This window comes from Pleurodeles waltl, chromosome 7 (assembly GCF_031143425.1).
Source record: "Pleurodeles waltl isolate 20211129_DDA chromosome 7, aPleWal1.hap1.20221129, whole genome shotgun sequence".
Taxonomy (NCBI): domain Eukaryota; kingdom Metazoa; phylum Chordata; class Amphibia; order Caudata; family Salamandridae; genus Pleurodeles; species Pleurodeles waltl.
Window position 1 is genome coordinate 471,210,702 of NC_090446.1, and position 20,029 is coordinate 471,230,730.

General features: G+C 46.3%; 1 protein-coding gene across 2 annotated transcripts in view; it reads right to left on the reverse strand.

The window, feature by feature from the left end:
• The window catches only part of LOC138304209 (adapter molecule crk-like), a 41,902-nt gene that overhangs the window by 6,367 nt on the left and 15,506 nt on the right, over positions 1 to 20,029 (reverse strand). The window lies entirely within an intron of this gene.

Below are 20,029 nucleotides of genomic sequence, written 5' to 3' on the forward strand. Positions count from 1 at the left end.
CACTGATGCCAGTGTACATTTTAGTGTAAAATACACCACAGAGGGCACCTTAGAGGTGCCCCCTGAAACTTAACCAACTAGCTGTGTAGGCTGACTGGTTCCAGCAGCCTGCCACACTAGAGACATGTTGCTGGCCCCATGGGGAGAGTGCCTTTGTCACTCTGAGGCCAGTAACAAAGCCTGCACTGGGTGGAGATGCTAACACCTCCCCCAGGCAGGAGCTGTGACACCTGGCGGTGAGCCTCAAAGGCTCACCCCTTTGTCACAGCCCAGCAGGGCACTCCAGCTTAGTGGAGTTGCCCGCCCCCTCCGGCCACGGCCCCCACTTTTGGCGGCAAGGCTGGAGGGAACAAAGAAAGCAACAAGGAGGAGTCACTGGCCAGTCAGGACAGCCCCTAAGGTGTCCTGAGCTGAAGTGACTAACTTTTAGAAATCCTCCATCTTGCAGATGGAGGATTCCCCCAATAGGGTTAGGATTGTGACCCCCTCCCCTTGGGAGGAGGCACAAAGAGGGTGTACCCACCCTCAGGGCTAGTAGCCATTGGCTACTAACCCCCCAGACCTAAACACGCCCTTAAATTTAGTATTTAAGGGCTACCCTGAACCCTAGAAAATTAGATTCCTGCAACTACAAGAAGAAGGACTGCCTAGCTGAAAACCCCTGCAGAGGAAGACCAGAAGACGACAACTGCCTTGGCTCCAGAAACTCACCGGCCTGTCTCCTGCCTTCCAAAGATCCTGCTCCAGCGACGCCTTCCAAAGGGACCAGCGACCTCGACATCCTCTGAGGACTGCCCCTGCTTCGAAAAGACAAGAAACTCCCGAGGACAGCGGACCTGCTCCAAGAAAAGCTGCAACTTTGTTTCCAGCAGCTTTAAAGAACCCTGCAAGCTCCCCGCAAAAGGCGTGAGACTTGCAACACTGCACCCGGCGACCCCGACTCGGCTGGTGGCGATCCAACACCTCAGGAGGGACCCCAGGACTACTCTGATACTGTGAGTACCAAAACCTGTCCCCCCTGAGCCCCCACAGCGCCGCCTGCAGAGGGAATCCCGAGGCTTCCCCTGACCGCGACTCTTTGAATCCTAAGTCCCGACACCTGGGAGAGACCCTGCACCCGCAGCCCCCAGGACCTGAAGGACCGGACTTTCACTGGAGGAGTGACCCCCAGGAGTCCCTCTCCCTTGACCAAGTGGAGGTTTCCCCGAGGAACCCCCCCCTTGCCTGCCTGCAGCGCTGAAGAGATCCCGAGATCTCTCATAGACTAACATTGCGAACCCGACGCTTGTTTCTACACTGCACCCGGCCGCCCCCGCGCTGCTGAGGGTGAAATTTCTGTGTGGGCTTGTGTCCCCCCCGGTGCCCTACAAAACCCCCCTGGTCTGCCCCCCGAAGACGCGGGTACTTACCTGCAAGCAGACCGGAACCGGGGCACCCCCTTCTCCCCATTCTAGCCTATGTGTTTTGGGCACCACGTTGAACTCTGCACCTGACCGGCCCTGAGCTGCTGGTGTGGTGACTTTGGGGTTGCTCTGAACCCCCAACGGTGGGCTACCTTGGACCAAGAACTGAACCCTGTAAGTGTCTTACTTACCTGGTAAAACTAACAAAAACTTACCTCCCCCAGGAACTGTGAAAATTGCACTAAGTGTCCACTTTTAAAACAGCTATTTGTCAATAACTTGAAAAGTATACATGCAATTTTGATGATTTGAAGTTCCTAAAGTACTTACCTGCAATACCTTTCGAATGAGATATTACATGTAGAATTTGAACCTGTGGTTCTTAAAATAAACTAAGAAAAGATATTTTTCTATACAAAAACCTATTGGCTGGATTTGTCTCTGAGTGTGTGTACCTCATTTATTGTCTATGTGTATGTACAACAAATGCTTAACACTACTCCTTGGATAAGCCTACTGCTCGACCACACTACCACAAAATAGAGCATTAGTATTATCTATTTTTACCACTATTTTACCTCTAAGGGGAACCCTTGGACTCTGTGCATGCTATTCCTTACTTTGAAATAGCACATACAGAGCCAACTTCCTACATTGGTGGATCAGCGGTGGGGTACAAGACTTTGCATTTGCTGGACTACTCAGCCAATACCTGATCACACGACAAATTCCAAAATTGTCATTAGAAATTCATTTTTGCAATTTGAAATTTTTCTAAATTCTTAAAAGTCCTGCTAGGGCCTTGTGTGTTAAGTCCCTGTTTAGCATTGTCTTTTAGAGTTTAAAAGTTTGTTAAAGGTTTGAAATTAGATTCTAGAAACAGTTTTAGATTCTTTAAAAAGTCTTCCAACTTTTAGCAAAATAATGTCTGATACAGAGATGAATGTGGTGGAACTCGACACCACACCTTACCTCCATCTTAAGATGAGGGAGCTAAGGTCTCTCTGTAATATAAAGAAAATAACCATTGGCTCCAGACCTACCAAAATTCAGCTCCAGGAGCTGTTGGCAGAGTTTGAAAAAGCCAACCCCTCTGAGGATGACTTCACAGAGGAAGAAATTAGTGACTTGGAGGGCAATTCCCCCCTTCCAGTCCTAAATAGGGAGACCAGGGCCTCTCAAGCCCTGTCTCCAAAAATGATAGTCAGAAATGTTGCTTCCCTCACAGGAGGGTCCAGCATTTCTGAAATCACTGAGGATGCTCTCAGTGAGGATGACCCCCTGTTAGCCAGGATGGTCAAAAGATTGGCTTTGGAAAAGCAGCTCCTAGCCATAGAAAGGGAAAGAAAAGAGATGGGCCTAGGTCCCATCAATGGTGGCAGCAACTTAAATAGGGTCAGAGATTCTCCTGACATCCTAAAAATCCCCAAAGGGATTGTAACAAAATATGAAGATGGTGATGACATCACCAAATGGTTCACAGCTTTTGAGAGGGCTTGTGTAACCAGAAAAGTGAACAGATCTCACTGGGGTGCTCTCCTTTGGGAAATGTTCACTGGAAAGTGTAGGGATAGACTCCTCACACTCTCTGGAAAAGATGCAGAATCTTATGACCTCATGAAGGGTACCCTGATTGAGGGCTTTGGATTCTCCACTGAGGAGTATAGAATTAGGTTCAGGGGGGCTCAAAAATCCTCGAGCCAGACCTGGGTTGATTTTGTAGACTACTCAGTAAAAACACTAGATGGTTGGTTAACTGGAAATGAAGTGTGTGACTATGTTGGGCTTTATAATTTGTTTATGAAAGAACACATTTTAAGTAACTGCTTCAATGAAAAGTTGCATCAGTATCTGGTAGACCTAGGTCCAATTTCTCCCCAAGAATTGGGAAAGAAGGCAGACCACTGGGTCAAGACTAGGGTAACCAAAACTTCCACTGGGGGTGACCAAAAGAAAGGGGTTACAAAAACTCCCCAGGAGAAAGTGGGTAACACTAGAAACCAAGAAAAAGAGTCCTCTGTAGGCCCCCAAAAACCAGAACAGGTGGGTGGGCCCCAGGACACAACCCAAAACAAAGGTGGGTACCAGGGTAAGAACTGGGATGCCACTAAGGCATGGTGCCACAACTGTAAACAGTCTGGGCACCACACCAAGGACACTTCTTGTCCCAAAAACAAACCCCAGAACAAAATTCCTGGGGTAACCAGTGTAGCCATGGGAGATGACTCCTCAGATGAGGAGGTCTTCCTAGCCTTCAACTGGAAACAGGGCCCAACAGGTGAGTTGGAGATTCCAGAGGGAAGCAGACACTTCCACCACCTACTGGTGAATGGAATCCCAACCACTGCCCTGAGAGACACTTGTGCCAGTCACACTATTGTGCATGACAGGCTGGTGCTCTCAAACCAGTACATCCCAGGTGAGACTGCCAGGGTAAGAGTTAGCCTAGACAGGGTCACTAAGAGGCCTGTGGCTTTAGTGCCCATAGAAGTGGGTGGCACTCTTAGCTGGAGAAGGGTAGTAGTCAGTACAGACCTCCCCCTTGATTGTCTCCTTGGAAATGACTACCCAGAGGTTAGTCAGAGCTCAAGAGAGGAACTGGTCCAGTGCCAGTCCTCTCCCAAGGATTCTGGAAGTCCTGCCTCTGCAGTAAATGCAAGCAGGCCCCAGAAGAAGAAGAAAAGAAAACAGAGTAGGAAGGGTGGACAACCTTTAGCCAAGGTTACAGCAAGCCAAGGAGATTCTGCTCCAGTAGGGGAGAACTCCAAAAATGGCCCTGATAAAGTCCAACCTGACCCACAAGAAGTCCTGGCTAGTCAGGCAACTGTTAAACCTGAGTGGGTGGCTCCTCAGCTAACAGAAGAAAGAGTGGAAGAAGGGTGTTTACTACAAGATGTGGTAACCCCCCACTCCAATACAGCAGACAGGCAACCTGAACCCAAAGAAGCCTGTAACTTAGCCCCTTCCCTTTTAGGTGAAGAGCTAAAGGTGTGGTTCTGGGCACTGACAGCTGTCAGTGGCCTCTGCTGGGTGTTAGCCTTTGTGGCTGCACTATCCTTGGCATGGTGGTCAGACCCCATGCCAAATAGCAAGTTAGGCCCCCTGACCCTGTTGGTCATGGTGGGGTTACTCCAGCTCTGGGTAACCTCTTTGGGTAAGCTAGGGATGACCCTGGCTAAGATAAGATTAGCAGAGGTGGATACCTCTAAACCCAAAATAAAAAGAATGGGTGGAGACATTGAAGAAGCAGACAAGAGGCAATTCAGACTAGGTCCTATCACTGTGGAAGTGGGTCAGTTCCCCAAAGGGAATGACCTGAACAGAAGGATGTAAGGCAGAGTAGGCCCTGCAACTAACCAGCCTATTTCTCCTACTCTTCCTCGCCTGACAGACTAGGAAGACTCTCCCAGCTTGGGCTGAGTCTCCTGGCCTGTGGGCTGGGGGGGGCTTGTGTAAAGAAATGGCTCCCTGTTGCAGTTACCCCCCACTTTTTGCCTGATACTGATGCTGACTTGACTGAGAAGTGTGCTGGGACCCTGCTAACCAGGCCCCAGCACCAGTGTTCCTTCACCTAAAATGTACCATTGTATCCACAATTGGCACACCCTGGCATTCAGATAAGTCCCTTGTAACTGGTACTTCTAGTACCAAGGGCCCTGATGCCAAGGAAGGTCTCTAAGGGCTGCAGCATGTCTTATGCCACCCTAGAGACCCCTCACTCAGCACAGACACACTGCTTACAAGCCTGTGTGTGCTAGTGAGAACAAAATGAGTAAGTCGACATGGCACTCCCCTCAGGGTGCCATGCCAGCCTCTCACTGCCTATGCAGTATAGGTAAGACACCCCTCTAGCAGGCCTTACAGCCCTAAGGCAGGGGGCACTATACCATAGGTGAGGGTACCAGTGCATGAGCACTGTGCCCCTACAGTGTCTAAACAAAACCTTAGACATTGTAAGTGCAGGGTAGCCATAAGAGTATATGGTCTGGGAGTCTGTTTTACACGAACTCCACAGCACCATAATGGCTACACTGAAAACTGGGAAGTTTGGTATCAAACTTCTCAGCACAATAAATGCACACTGATGCCAGTGTACATTTTAGTGTAAAATACACCACAGAGGGCACCTTAGAGGTGCCCCCTGAAACTTAACCAACTAGCTGTGTAGGCTGACTGGTTCCAGCAGCCTGCCACACTAGAGACATGTTGCTGGCCCCATGGGGAGAGTGCCTTTGTCACTCTGAGGCCAGTAACAAAGCCTGCACTGGGTGGAGATGCTAACACCTCCCCCAGGCAGGAGCTGTGACACCTGGCGGTGAGCCTCAAAGGCTCACCCCTTTGTCACAGCCCAGCAGGGCACTCCAGCTTAGTGGAGTTGCCCGCCCCCTCCGGCCACGGCCCCCACTTTTGGCGGCAAGGCTGGAGGGAACAAAGAAAGCAACAAGGAGGAGTCACTGGCCAGTCAGGACAGCCCCTAAGGTGTCCTGAGCTGAAGTGACTCTAACTTTTAGAAATCCTCCATCTTGCAGATGGAGGATTCCCCCAATAGGGTTAGGATTGTGACCCCCTCCCCTTGGGAGGAGGCACAAAGAGGGTGTACCCACCCTCAGGGCTAGTAGCCATTGGCTACTAACCCCCCAGACCTAAACACGCCCTTAAATTTAGTATTTAAGGGCTACCCTGAACCCTAGAAAATTAGATTCCTGCAACTACAAGAAGAAGGACTGCCTAGCTGAAAACCCCTGCAGAGGAAGACCAGAAGACGACAACTGCCTTGGCTCCAGAAACTCACCGGCCTGTCTCCTGCCTTCCAAAGATCCTGCTCCAGCGACGCCTTCCAAAGGGACCAGCGACCTCGACATCCTCTGAGGACTGCCCCTGCTTCGAAAAGACAAGAAACTCCCGAGGACAGCGGACCTGCTCCAAGAAAAGCTGCAACTTTGTTTCCAGCAGCTTTAAAGAACCCTGCAAGCTCCCCGCAAAAGGCGTGAGACTTGCAACACTGCACCCGGCGACCCCGACTCGGCTGGTGGCGATCCAACACCTCAGGAGGGACCCCAGGACTACTCTGATACTGTGAGTACCAAAACCTGTCCCCCCTGAGCCCCCACAGCGCCGCCTGCAGAGGGAATCCCGAGGCTTCCCCTGACCGCGACTCTTTGAATCCTAAGTCCCGACACCTGGGAGAGACCCTGCACCCGCAGCCCCCAGGACCTGAAGGACCGGACTTTCACTGGAGGAGTGACCCCCAGGAGTCCCTCTCCCTTGACCAAGTGGAGGTTTCCCCGAGGAACCCCCCCCTTGCCTGCCTGCAGCGCTGAAGAGATCCCGAGATCTCTCATAGACTAACATTGCGAACCCGACGCTTGTTTCTACACTGCACCCGGCCGCCCCCGCGCTGCTGAGGGTGAAATTTCTGTGTGGGCTTGTGTCCCCCCCGGTGCCCTACAAAACCCCCCTGGTCTGCCCCCCGAAGACGCGGGTACTTACCTGCAAGCAGACCGGAACCGGGGCACCCCCTTCTCCCCATTCTAGCCTATGTGTTTTGGGCACCACGTTGAACTCTGCACCTGACCGGCCCTGAGCTGCTGGTGTGGTGACTTTGGGGTTGCTCTGAACCCCCAACGGTGGGCTACCTTGGACCAAGAACTGAACCCTGTAAGTGTCTTACTTACCTGGTAAAACTAACAAAAACTTACCTCCCCCAGGAACTGTGAAAATTGCACTAAGTGTCCACTTTTAAAACAGCTATTTGTCAATAACTTGAAAAGTATACATGCAATTTTGATGATTTGAAGTTCCTAAAGTACTTACCTGCAATACCTTTCGAATGAGATATTACATGTAGAATTTGAACCTGTGGTTCTTAAAATAAACTAAGAAAAGATATTTTTCTATACAAAAACCTATTGGCTGGATTTGTCTCTGAGTGTGTGTACCTCATTTATTGTCTATGTGTATGTACAACAAATGCTTAACACTACTCCTTGGATAAGCCTACTGCTCGACCACACTACCACAAAATAGAGCATTAGTATTATCTATTTTTACCACTATTTTACCTCTAAGGGGAACCCTTGGACTCTGTGCATGCTATTCCTTACTTTGAAATAGCACATACAGAGCCAACTTCCTACAATTATTCAATAGAAAATATATGGGGGGTAGACCAAGAGAAGGTAATTAACGGGGAACGAAAGTTCAGGTGTAGCAAGAATAAACAAAAACTTAAGGAGTCCAACCTCTCACACTCATGTGCACCACAGAAAGGAAGGCCATAAGGGAGAAGGACAGCTTTTGCTCTAAGCAGTCACTTTGCCGCCACTAGTAAGTCCTTACAGGAGGAGGATCCTGTCTGAAAGAAAGTTCCTCTAGAGGAATAACTTCTTTCTTACAGTCTTCTCAATCCTACATCTGCCGTAGAAACTATCCACCCCTTCAAAACCCAACATAGATACAGGAGGAACCGATCCATGCCAGATTTTTATGCTGACTGGCTATAAATATAAATTCTATTTGGATTTCTTTTATGTACACATTTTGTTTAAAAACATGATAAGCTGGCATGGACCTAGCTCTACAATGAACAAACCTGTCCTAGATCCACTGCCACTATTGTAGACATTCATATTTTAACTTAACTCGCTGTGTGCAAGTAATCGAATAGTGTTTTGTAGATTTTGTCTGTCTGTTTTGTGTTGATTAGTGTCAAACGACCACCAAATAGAAAAATAACCAGGGTGCACTTTAACACAATCTATTTTCAAGTTGGGAACTACGTAGTTATCTACAATTGGGTTTCAAGGTCAGTGAACATCTATGGTATCCAACCATGGTGAACAATAGGTAATAGCATTAAAATGTTATAACTGCAGTCATTTTAATGTAAGAGGAAAATGGAATGCATTTGGTAAAAACTTAACATTTGTTATTATTTGAGCAATATCCTTTAGGCAAGCGAATTACAGCAGGATGACTTGAAATTCAGCAAGAAAGACTGTGGCAAAATTAACAACATATCATGTGAAGGTGAAAGTCGGATGAAGCTTCCTGAGCTGGCGTATCTTTGAGCACAAACCGCTCATGCCCACAGAGTTCATGACTAGTAACCAGCAGCTTCAAAAGAGATAGTTACCTTTGTTGGAATGGAGATCATATACATCACAAAAAATGAACACATCTGGCTAGCCTCAACATGTTTCATCTAGTCTCAGCAGCCAGCTGTGGTGGTAAGGGTGCTCAAATAGACCACAGAAGATGTCCTACAAGCAGACATCTGCCTAGCAGAGCCTCAGCAAATGGAGTTAAGAATAGAGACTGCTATTGCTCAGCCATCCAGCATAGAAAGGGAACATACACTCAAAAACAAAAAAAACAACAACAAAAAATGACATGAAGATGGCCAGCCCTAGTAGTGAAACTTCAAACTAAAAAGCTCCCCTACATTGTGACTACCACTAATAGAGTGATGGTCCTTAAAGTTTAAGCGAAAACACACTGACAAGTGGGTGAGAGAAACTTTGAAGGGCTAGTTGTTCGATTGGCAAGTGATTAACCTGCAGAGCTGTGCCTCCAGCAATTTGAGTCCCATCCTGCTTTAGTCAACAGAAAAAAAAAAACTTAGTTGATGTGTTGTTTTCAGGATAACCCCCGCCTGAAATTCAAATCTATTTAGAGTTCTGTAGCCCACCCCCACTTAACAGAGGTATCCTTCACCTTCGGAAGCTGGATGGACAATGAGCATTAACAGCAACCCAAATGCTTCAGTACTCTTTGGCCCACCTGTTTCTCCTTGTTCATCTGAATGTCCAAGAAGTAGGGTTTTATGAATATATGAATGGATACCTTAATACAGGTTCCAATTTTGGTTTAAGATCGCCTACCCTACCTTCGGTAACCAAAAATATGGAAGATTTAAAGAACAGACATGTCCTTTTGACTACCAGATTCTTACTGGCACCTGGTACCTTTACGCTTTAAAGGCAAATAAGATATAGGCGGTCACAATAACACACAGAGGAAGGTTGTGAATGTATGTGAGACAACGTGGAATTAGGCTTTAATGTTGAAAGCTCTTTGGGTGACTACGTGCGACTTAAGATTAAGTGGCTGTACTGATGAAGGCAATTCCGCCGAACCTCCCGTACTTCTATCTTTAGCCACCTAGCGAGGGCATACGTGTCATCTCAGTAACCATCTAAGGAACACAAAAGGTCTGCAGCCATTGAAGGATATGTGAAAATAATAGTCAGGTCATTAAAGGAATGTATACGACCAATACCTATTCAAGAAAAAAATAAATTGTAAATAGAGAATTGACCATTTGCCATTATTGTTTTGGTTATTTGGTATATTGTGAGAGCTACATTCTGTACTACACGGCTGATTTGTTTTTATTGAATGTACGTTTGTAATGAATTACAGGGATTGATTGGTTGTGGCAATTAGGTGGTGGTGACAGTGATGGTGAGTATGCTGGAACGGTTTTAGAGAAATTTAGGTAATGGGATATGATCAACAGATTTGTCTAGCATGGATCGTCATTAAGATTGAGATACATTATACAGCATTTTGTCAAAATATGAAATTAATATGATGCAATAAATGTAAAGCAAACTGTATAAAAACCTCTTTATACAAAATGATTTTGAAAAATATGTAATTAAATGTATGCATAAAAATTCGTTCTTTTGAGTGTTGTAAAAATGGTGATTTGACGATTGAAATTGATGAGGGGAAGACGAGGTGTTTTCTTTATTCAATTACATTTTCCCTGCCCAGGTTCCCTATTGATGCAGGCAGTCCTTTTTTGATTATATGAAGAGATAACTATGTGGCAGCCGTACATGTAATTTAACGGCACTTTTGCTAGGAAGGCTAGCGAGGCTCCTTTTTTCCTTGTGGAATGTGCTCTTCTAGGTCTTGTGTCTCGTTGCATGCCTGCCTTCTTGTGGCAGGTTTGAATTGTCTGGACTAGTTTGCGGTGACGCCCTTTGTTATTGGCAAGCTCTTCTTGTGGTTTACCTAGGATACAAAGAATTTACTTCCTTTCCTGAAGTCTATTGTCCCTTTTAAGTAATAAATCACTGCCCTACACACATCAAGTGTATGGCCTCTGCGTTTGGTTCTTGGAAGAACCCGATCAGTTGGGTCGCAGGGTTGACGTAAAACTAATATTACCTTGGTAAGAAGTCTGGGGTTGTTTTCATTAGCACTCTGTCCATGTGCATTTGAAGGTAGGGTTACTGAGAGGTTAGTGCTTGTAGCTCACTTACCCTGCATAGCTAGGTGATTGCAATAAGAAAGGCTGTCTTTAGAGTGAAGAACTTCGATTTTGCCTTGTGCACTTGTTCAAAGGGTTCCCTCAGTTGCGTCAGCACCAAGTTGAGGTCTTACAGTTGTGTGGGTTCTGCTCTGGGTAGAGCTACTCTTTTTGTTCCTTCTACAAACCTCTTGAATATATGCGCAGGAAAAAAATTCTCCCTAGATATCCTATTATGAAGGCTAATATAAATACAGTGTACCTCTAATGAGACATTGATTAAACTCTTGTGGAGTAGGTGTGATCGGCATCTGATCACTCTAGTATCCTGCAACCTGTCGCAGAAGTGTCATCTTTCCTTGTGTTTGGTTGTCCCTTGCTCTCTTTGGCAGCTGTATATGTCAAACTCGATGTCCTCAGGAGCCATGCTGCTAGACTCAGGGTTGTGGTGTTCCATACCCTTTTGCATGGAGATGAGGTCTGAAGTGGCTGGAGATGGCATTATATCCAGATGCACAATTTCTACCAAGTCTGACATCCATGTCGTTCTTATCCCATCACGGTGTAATTAGAATTAGCGTCATGCGTGACTGTTTGCACTCGTTTATCACTGGAGGTTTGAGGGGAATTGATGGTATGGCTTATGCAAATTTCCAATACACATAAAAGATGTGGAGGGGAAAACAATTTTAGTTGTTTCGGGTACGCTCACTTGAGGCTTGACCCAAACACTATTACTGGTTCCACAGGCAATATTATATTGATAGGAACATCAGGAATTACTCCTTTTTGGAAGAGGTGGTCTCACACACTTAATAGCGTTATGTTTCATCATAGACCACCTCTACCCACTCCGGTTGGACAATGCCACCAGGTCAGACTTAACCTCTTAGTTCGGGCCTACAAGAGTGAGTTCTTGTATGAGGTTTTCTGGATAATGCTGTGATCCAGATCACTAAAAATACCTAGTGGACTATAGATAATTTTACCTTTAAACAGTGGTGTCCACTGGTATGGTTAAAAACAAAAGTAGATGGTAAACTTGAGTGTAATGGCTCAGTTAGTCACTAAAATAGCCAACATGTTTCTGCCCGCACTCGGAGCCTGTACTGGTCTGCGGCATTCATCAGGGCTATAGATCTCTATGTCTTAACGGAATCTCACCTAACCTATTTTAGGGGCAGAAACAAATAAAGAGGAACACACAAGTCCTACCCGAGTGGTAATGATCATCTGAGAACCTATTAGGGATAGATCACAAGTCAGAAAACAGGAGGACAAATTATGTCGTAATCTGAGAGAACTATACAGTGAGCATGCAAGGTGAGAAGGACATTGCAAACCACTGCAAACATCAGTGCTTCAATTGGTGTTGAAGGAAAAAAAACATGTGTCCCTATCTTTTACAGACTGGGCATTTACCAAAACACATTTCTAAAAGGTATATTGTGTGCATTGTGACACAGCGCAATACCGCATCGGGCACACCGTGCTAAAGTGAGCTCACTAAGACATCTCTACCCTAATACAATGGGTTAGTGGCCTCTAATCTGGGACGGTGGATGCCGCTTGAAGTCACACACTGATGAGAGAAGGGAGTAATACAGAAAATGCTGTAATTACAGGTACAGCACATGAAAGATTGGAAGATTGAGATACCCAATGAAAAAAAACGTCTGTTGTCATCTATATTGATCATGGGCCGAGCTGTGACTCCAACAGGGCCAATAGGTGCAGGATCATCAGGTGTCTTCCTTTATTAAGTTTAAATAATGTTTTCTAGGTGTTTTGAAACAAGCTGTTAAACTCATATGCAGTGCGAGATAGGGAATGGAGGGGTCGTCTTCGTCACAGCTCCTCTCATACTTGTGTGGCCAGAATATGTGTGTGGGGAACAGAATATACTCTCAAGTGGGGTACCCACTTGCCCTGCTAATTGCTATGGAGTTAAGGTGCTGGTTGTTCATGGGACCTCATTCCACCTGACCCATCCTGGACATCTCGATTCAACCTGTGCGGGCGGAGATCGCCCCGTGGCGATCCCTGTAAACGCTGTACGTCCCACAGGGCTGAAAATGCAAGCAGGGAACAGGATACTGTAATCTAGAAAGGGGCTCCTCTTGCCCCATCGAATGCTGTGGCGCTCGGATGCCAAATGATAATAGTAAAGCTGCATCTGTCGGAATGCCTTGTATATAGTTGGGTCAAACTATGCAAGCAAAGATACGTTCTAGGTATCTGTGTTATTCATGCCCCCCCAATATAAATATCTGATGAGTAATATGCAAGCAGGGAAGGGAATGTGTGTGCAGGAAAGAGTCATAAGATCATGTATTGCTCCTCCCGTTCCACCCTCAGACCATTAGAATGCCAGAATATCAAGCCAAAAGCTTGAAAGTGTCATCCCCCAGGTTGCAAAGGACTTATAACAGATAACAGGGAAGCTCCCCATATGTTTCCCAAATGTACTAACTAGAGAGCTAATTTCCCCAGCGCATAGGAAAAAACATTAGTTATATGTGTAAAGCAGATATCTGCTTCTACACTTAGTTACTGGACGCTATATTAAAACTGAGTGTACAAAGAATGGTGAATATGATCTACTCTCCATGTAGGTTGCTTGTGAGAGTATAATATTGGGAGTGGTTCATGGATGACCCAAGTAACGTATTCCGGATTCATACTAGAACGGTGGGTGGGGTGAGTGTGGGTGGGAGTTTGAGTCAGTCAATGGTTTGACTAGAAATACTTCCTTTCTATGCCCCTTCCTTCATTACTAGGGCATGGCACTAGGATATGCAGTTACACCGTATTTCACATGCAAAAAAATAATAAAAAACAGCACTCTCCTGTGCTCTAACTTTTAGTTGGCTGAATAACACATACTGGGGAAATACTAAAACCTAACTATCAACCCTAGCTCTCTAACAAGGACCAAGTAATCTCATTGCTCAGGCCATTGCAGTTACTGCGTAGTTTCCACACCCACCTTTGTTCATACCACAAATGGATCTGGGTCATATCTTGTCTGGTTTTAGTTTTTCTATCACGCACTATTCCATCTTATTTTATCAGTGCTGTGATTCTTCATAATGAAATGGCTTGAGAGTTTTGTGGAATCACATTTGCACCGGATTGTACTCCTGTGCTCACAGATGCCTGTTCCAACTCTTAGAATAGTCATCCCGATCGCTGGGACACCTGATCACATATATTACATTTTTTGCTATTGCAGTTCTATAGGGATCTCAGTACCCAAGTCCCAGATCAAGGTAGGTGGTGCTCTTCGTGAATCTACAAAAGCTGTATTTTTCCCACACGGTGAATTTCCTGATGGGCGTGGTAGATTCCACAGGGTCGGTTGACTCTCGGTAGTTGGTCTGTTTCTAGACTGAGGATGTGCAAACATATCCTGGATGCTTTTAGCTTTTCTGAAAGCATGCATTAGTTGAGGAAAAGTTAAGCCCACTGAAGGCAGTATCTTCCATTTATCTTTGATGATCTTCTGCACTTCTTTGGAGAGAGGGCTAAAAGTAGATACACAAATCAATCTCTCTTATGCAGGTTTTTCAAAAGACTCAAGTAATTGTTCTGTTATTTCGAGCCCTCTTGGCAGCTCTCCATATCAGATTTTTGGGTTGTTGTTTGCTGCTAGCTTATTCAAGAGTTTTTTTTTTTTCATTCAATGTGTATTCTTCTAAATTCGAGCAGTTGCGTCTCAGGCGCAAGAACTGGCCTATTTGTAAGTTCTCTCTCAAAGCTTGTGGGCAAAAGCTCTTGAATCTCAGTAAGTCGTTCCTATCAGTTGGCTTGTAATATACTTGGGTCTCAAGGAGTCAGCTCTTAGCCTGTCTAAGGAGATCAAGAAAGGTTAGTTCCTTATCTCCTAAGGTGATAGCAAACCATCGGTATGGGTTAACTGGATTCAGCCAGTCAGCGAATACCATGGTCTCGTCCCTTGTACAGTTCCAAATCAATAGTATATCGTCTATGTAGCTCTTCCATGACCTGATTTTTTTCAACCAAGTGGTTGGAGGTGTGTAGAACATAGTTCATTTCCAACAAGTGGACATACAGGCATGGCTCTAAGGTTTTGCCCATCGATGTCCCATGGACCGGTAAGAAGAAGTTGCCTTCAAATTCAAAGTAATTCCTAGTGAGTGCTAGTTGTGCTGCGTCTACATTCCGATTTGGTATTGCTCAAGATCTCGCCTATTACTCCTAACACAGCTTCTTGAGGATGCTGGTATACAAAAAATCTAAGTCTAGACTGATCAGTAACTCCTCGCTGTCAAGTCATTTTTCACCCCCAACTTATTTAGGAAATTTTTTGTATCATACAAGTATGTTGGCATCTATTTGACTACTGACACCTTCAAACTCCTCACCCACGCTCACAAAGCACTGCACAACACCGGACCAGAATACCTCAGACAGCTTCCCTTCTACACCCCGAACCGGCAATTCTGCTTTGACAACCTCGGACTCTCCCTCACAACCGTCCCACACATCCGCAGAACTACAACCGGCGGCAGATCATTCTCGCACCTCGCCGCCACAGGTGAGTAGTGCGATTTACAAATTCCTTGATTGATGGACTAGTGGTCGAAGGAAGGTGTCACAGAATTGTGACAGGAGTTCAAAAGCCGAATCGATCCCAGAGACAACACGTCTTCGTGGGGGGAGGGCTTCTTCCCTTGTGAATCTTAGGGAGTATGTAAAAATATGGTATTTTTGGATTCCTCTGTGTCAAGAAGACTGTCTCGTGTTTGGTAATCTATTGTGACTCCAGGCCTTTACAGACAAGGAAGTTGATCTCTTCATCAACTTCTGGGGTTGGGTCTCTAGTCAAGCACTTGTAGTTACGGGGGTCATTCAGTATACGTAAGCATTCCTCTGCGTACATTTCTGTGGGTATTATCACTATAGCCCAGCCTTTGTCTGCGTGCTTGATGGCAATGATAGTATCGGATGCCAGTTTCTGCAACGGCTCCATCTCTACATTACTTATGTTGTGAAAGACATGTAATTTTTTTTACTACTTAGCTTGTCAATTTCCTTGTTAACGGCCTTTTCAAAAGCCAGTACCTCTGGTAGCATGGGGCACCCAGGTGGTAGAAAAGCAGACTTAGGGCAGAGGCCTGTATTATTTTGTTCCTTACTAATCAGTCATGGGATCTTCTAGAAAAAAAGGTTTTTATTCTGAACTTTCAGTAGGTGCCTGGATGCAAAGTCTCAACATTTTCTCTTTTCAGGTGCTGCGAATAAATCCATTTCTTATACACCCTACTGAAAGAATGACATCTGAAGTGCCTATTTATTTAGTTCCTACTTGTGTGTGAGAGAGAGATGCCTGTCGGCTTCTACGTTTCACACCAGTCAGGTGAATTGCTGCATAGGTATCCTCAGTGGATGACCTTTCTCCAGATTTCCCAAGCAACTTTGACAGTGCATAAGATTTTGCTCCTCCTCGTTTGCTGAGGTAAAACACAGTATTTGTGATGTACGTTTGGACTTGTACATTCATACCCATCTCCTGTGTTTGGAAGGCTTTTATGGCTAGGTAGACCGTCTTGAGCTCCAGGAGATATGCGCTAGACTGCTTCTTGTGCTTTTGATAGTCCCCTGATGTTGAGATTCCTCCATGTGTGCTCCCCATCCCATGTGGGATCAATCTGTGATAATGGTCACAGTTAGGTGTGGCTGCATGAAGGGTCTCCCCACTGTTAATTTGTCTGTGTGCCACCATGTCATCTCTTCCTGTATCTTTTGAGTTACAACCACTAGATCTTTCTAATTCCTCATTGCTTTTGACCATTGGTATTGGACACCCTGGAACTGGTCTTGTGCAGTCTTGCATAAAGTGGGATGCAGGAGGCCATCACATCCATCATTTTACCTTCATTGTCAGGGACTGACCCTTGCAGAAGGTGCAAGCTTACTTGTTAAGCACCTCAATCCTCTTGGGTAACGGGAAGGCTCTTGCCTCCAATGAACTGATCCTTACTCCTAGAAACACTTTTCCTCGCTCCGTTTGTGGTGATGACTTTCCTAGGCTTGTTGTAAACCTTTGAAGTGTGTCCATGAAAATCCTGATGTCCCTCATGCACTTAGAGAGCAAGCTTGCTATCACCAGCCTTTTCGTCTCGGTAGAGATATACATGTTTCCTTTTCTTCTGAAGTGTGCTGCTACACCGGCCAGAAACTTTAAAGACATCCTTTGTACTGATATGATGCAAAAGAAAAGTACTCCGAATTGGTAATGGACCTCTATTACAAGATAGCACAGGTATCTTTTGTGATTGATGGGAACAAGCAAATAAGCATCCTTTCATCTATGGTCGCCATATGGTCCTTTCCTCCCATCAATGGACTAACCTCCTAAAGTGATGTCATTTTGAATCTTTGCATCTTTATGAATTTGTTTGGGAAGCGAAGATCCAAAAAACTGTTGCAGTGATTTGTCGATTTTGGGACAGAAAATATATTGAGTAGTTTCCCTGGTTGACCTCTGCTCAAGACATTTTTTCTATTGCTTGATTTTGTAAGAGTTCTCCTCCAGGGCATTGGAGGTATAGCCTCTCAGTGCTTTTTTTTCTTTTTGTCGTACATCTGGTAGCGGCAGTGTCACTACTATGTAAGAAATTGATGATTACTCAATCTCATCCATTTGGCAGATGTGACTTTCCTCCATTCTCGGAAAAAATTATTCTACTCCCATTGGTGTAATGTGGTTAGAACATTGTTGTAAGGAAATGCCTCCTTGGCATGGTTGCCCCCTGACTTTTTGCCTTTGCTGATGCTATGTTTACAATTGAAAGTGTGCTGAGGCCTGCTAACCAGGCCCCAGCACCAGTGTTCTTTCCCTAACCTGTACTTTTGTATCCACAATTGGCAGACCCTGGCATCCAGATAAGTCCCTTGTAACTGGTACTTCTAGTACCAAGGGCCCTGATGCCAAGGAAGGCCTCTAAGGGCTGCAGCATGTCTTATGCCACCCTGGAGACCTCTCACTCAGCACAGACACACTGCTTGCCAGCTTGTGTGTGCTAGTGAGGACAAAACGAGTAAGTCGACATGGCACTCCCCTCAGGGTGCCATGCCAGCCTCTCACTGCCTATGCAGTATAGGTAAGACACCCCTCTAGCAGGCCTTACAGCCCTAAGGCAGGGTGCACTATACCATAGGTGAGGGTACCAGTGCATGAGCATGGTACCCCTACAGTGTCTAAACAAACCCTTAGACATTGTAAGTGCAGGGTAGCCATAAGAGTATATGGTCTGGGAGTTTGTCAAACACGAACTCCACAGCACCATAATGGCTACACTGAAAACTGGGAAGTTTGGTATCAAACTTCTCAGCACAATAAATGCACACTGATGCCAGTGTACATTTTATTGAGAAATACACCACAGAGGGCACCTTAGAGGTGCCCCCTGAAACTTAACCGACTATCTGTGTAGGCTGACTAGTTTTAGCAGCCTGCCACAAACCGAGACATGTTGCTGGCCCCATGGGGAGAGTGCCTCTGTCACTCTGAGGCCAGTAACAAAGCCTGCACTGGGTGGAGATGCTAACACCTCTCCCAGGCAGGAATTGTCACACCTGGCGGTGAGCCTCAAAGGCTCACCTCCTTTGTGCCAACCCAGCAGGACACTCCAGCTAGTGGAGTTGCCCGCCCCCTCCGGCCAGGCCCCACTTTTGGCGGCAAGGCCGGAGAAAATAATGAGAAAAACAAGGAGGAGTCACTGGCCAGTCAGGACAGCCCCTAAGGTGTCCTGAGCTGAAGTGACTCTAACTTTTAGAAATCCTCCATCTTGCAGATGGAGGATTCCCCCAATAGGTTTAGGATTGTGACCCCCTCCCCTTGGGAGGAGGCACAAAGAGGGTGTACCCACCCTCAGGGCTAGTAGCCATTGGCTACTAACCCCCCAGACCTAAACACGCCCTTAAATTTAGTATTTAAGGGCTACCCTGAACCCTAGAAAATTAGATTCCTGCAACTACAAGAAGAAGGACTGCCCAGCTGAAAACCCCTGCAGCGGAAGACCAGAAGACGACAACTGCCTTGGCCCCAGAAACTCACCGGCCTGTCTCCTGCCTTCCAAAGATCCTGCTCCAGCGACGCCTTCCGAAGGGACCAGCGACCTCGACATCCTCTGAGGACTGCCCCTGCTTCGAAAAGACAAGAAACTCCCGAGGACAGCGGACCTGCTCCAAGAAAAGCTGCAACTTTGTTCCAGCAGCTTTAAAGAACCCTGCAAGCTCCCCGCAAGAAGCGTGAGACTTGCAACACTGCACCCGGCGACCCCGACTCGGCTGGTGGCGATCCAACACCTCAGGAGGGACCCCAGGACTACTCTGATACTGTGAGTACCAAAACCTGCCCCCCCCTGAGCCCCCACAGCGTCGCCTGCAGAGGGAATCCCGAGGCTTCCCCTGACCGCGACTCTCTGAACCTAAAGTCCCGACGCCTGGGAGAGACCCTGCACCCGCAGCCCCCAGGACCTGAAGGACCGGACTTTCACTGGAGAAGTGACCCCCAGGAGTCCCACTCCCTTGCCCAAGTGGAGGTTTCCCCGAGGAACCCCCCCCTTGCCTGCCTGCAGCGCTGAAGAGATCCCGAGATCTCTCATAGACTAACATTGCGAACCCGACGCCTGTTTCTACACTGCACCCGGCCGCCCCCGCGCCGCTGAGGGTGAAATTTCTGCGTGGGCTTGTGTCCCCCCCCCGGTGCCCTACAAAACCCCTCTGGTCTGCCCTCCGAAGACGCGGGTACTTACCTGCCAGCAGACCGGAACCGGGGCACCCCCTTCTCTCCATTCTAGCCTATGTGTTTTGGGCACCACTTTGAACTCTGCACCTGACCGGCCCTGAGCTGCTGGTGTGGTGACTTTGGGGTTGCTCTGAACCCCCAACGGTGGGCTACCTTGGACCAAGAACTAAGCCCTGTAAGTGTCTTACTTACCTGGTTAACCTAACAAATACTTACCTCCCCTAGGAACTGTGAAAATTGCACTAAGTGTCCACTTTTAAAACAGCTATTTGTCAATAACTTGAAAAGTATACATGCAATTTTGATGATTTAAAGTTCCTAAAGTACTTACCTGCAATACCTTTCGAATGAGATATTACATGTAGAATTTGAACCTGTGGTTCTTAAAATAAACTAAGAAAAGATATTTTTCTATACAAAAACCTATTGGCTGGATTTGTCTCTGAGTGTGTGTACCTCATTTATTGTCTATGTGTATGTACAACAAATGCTTAACACTACTCCTTGGATAAGCCTACTGCTCGACCACACTACCACAAAATAGAGCATTAGTATTATCTATTTTTACCACTATTTTACCTCTAA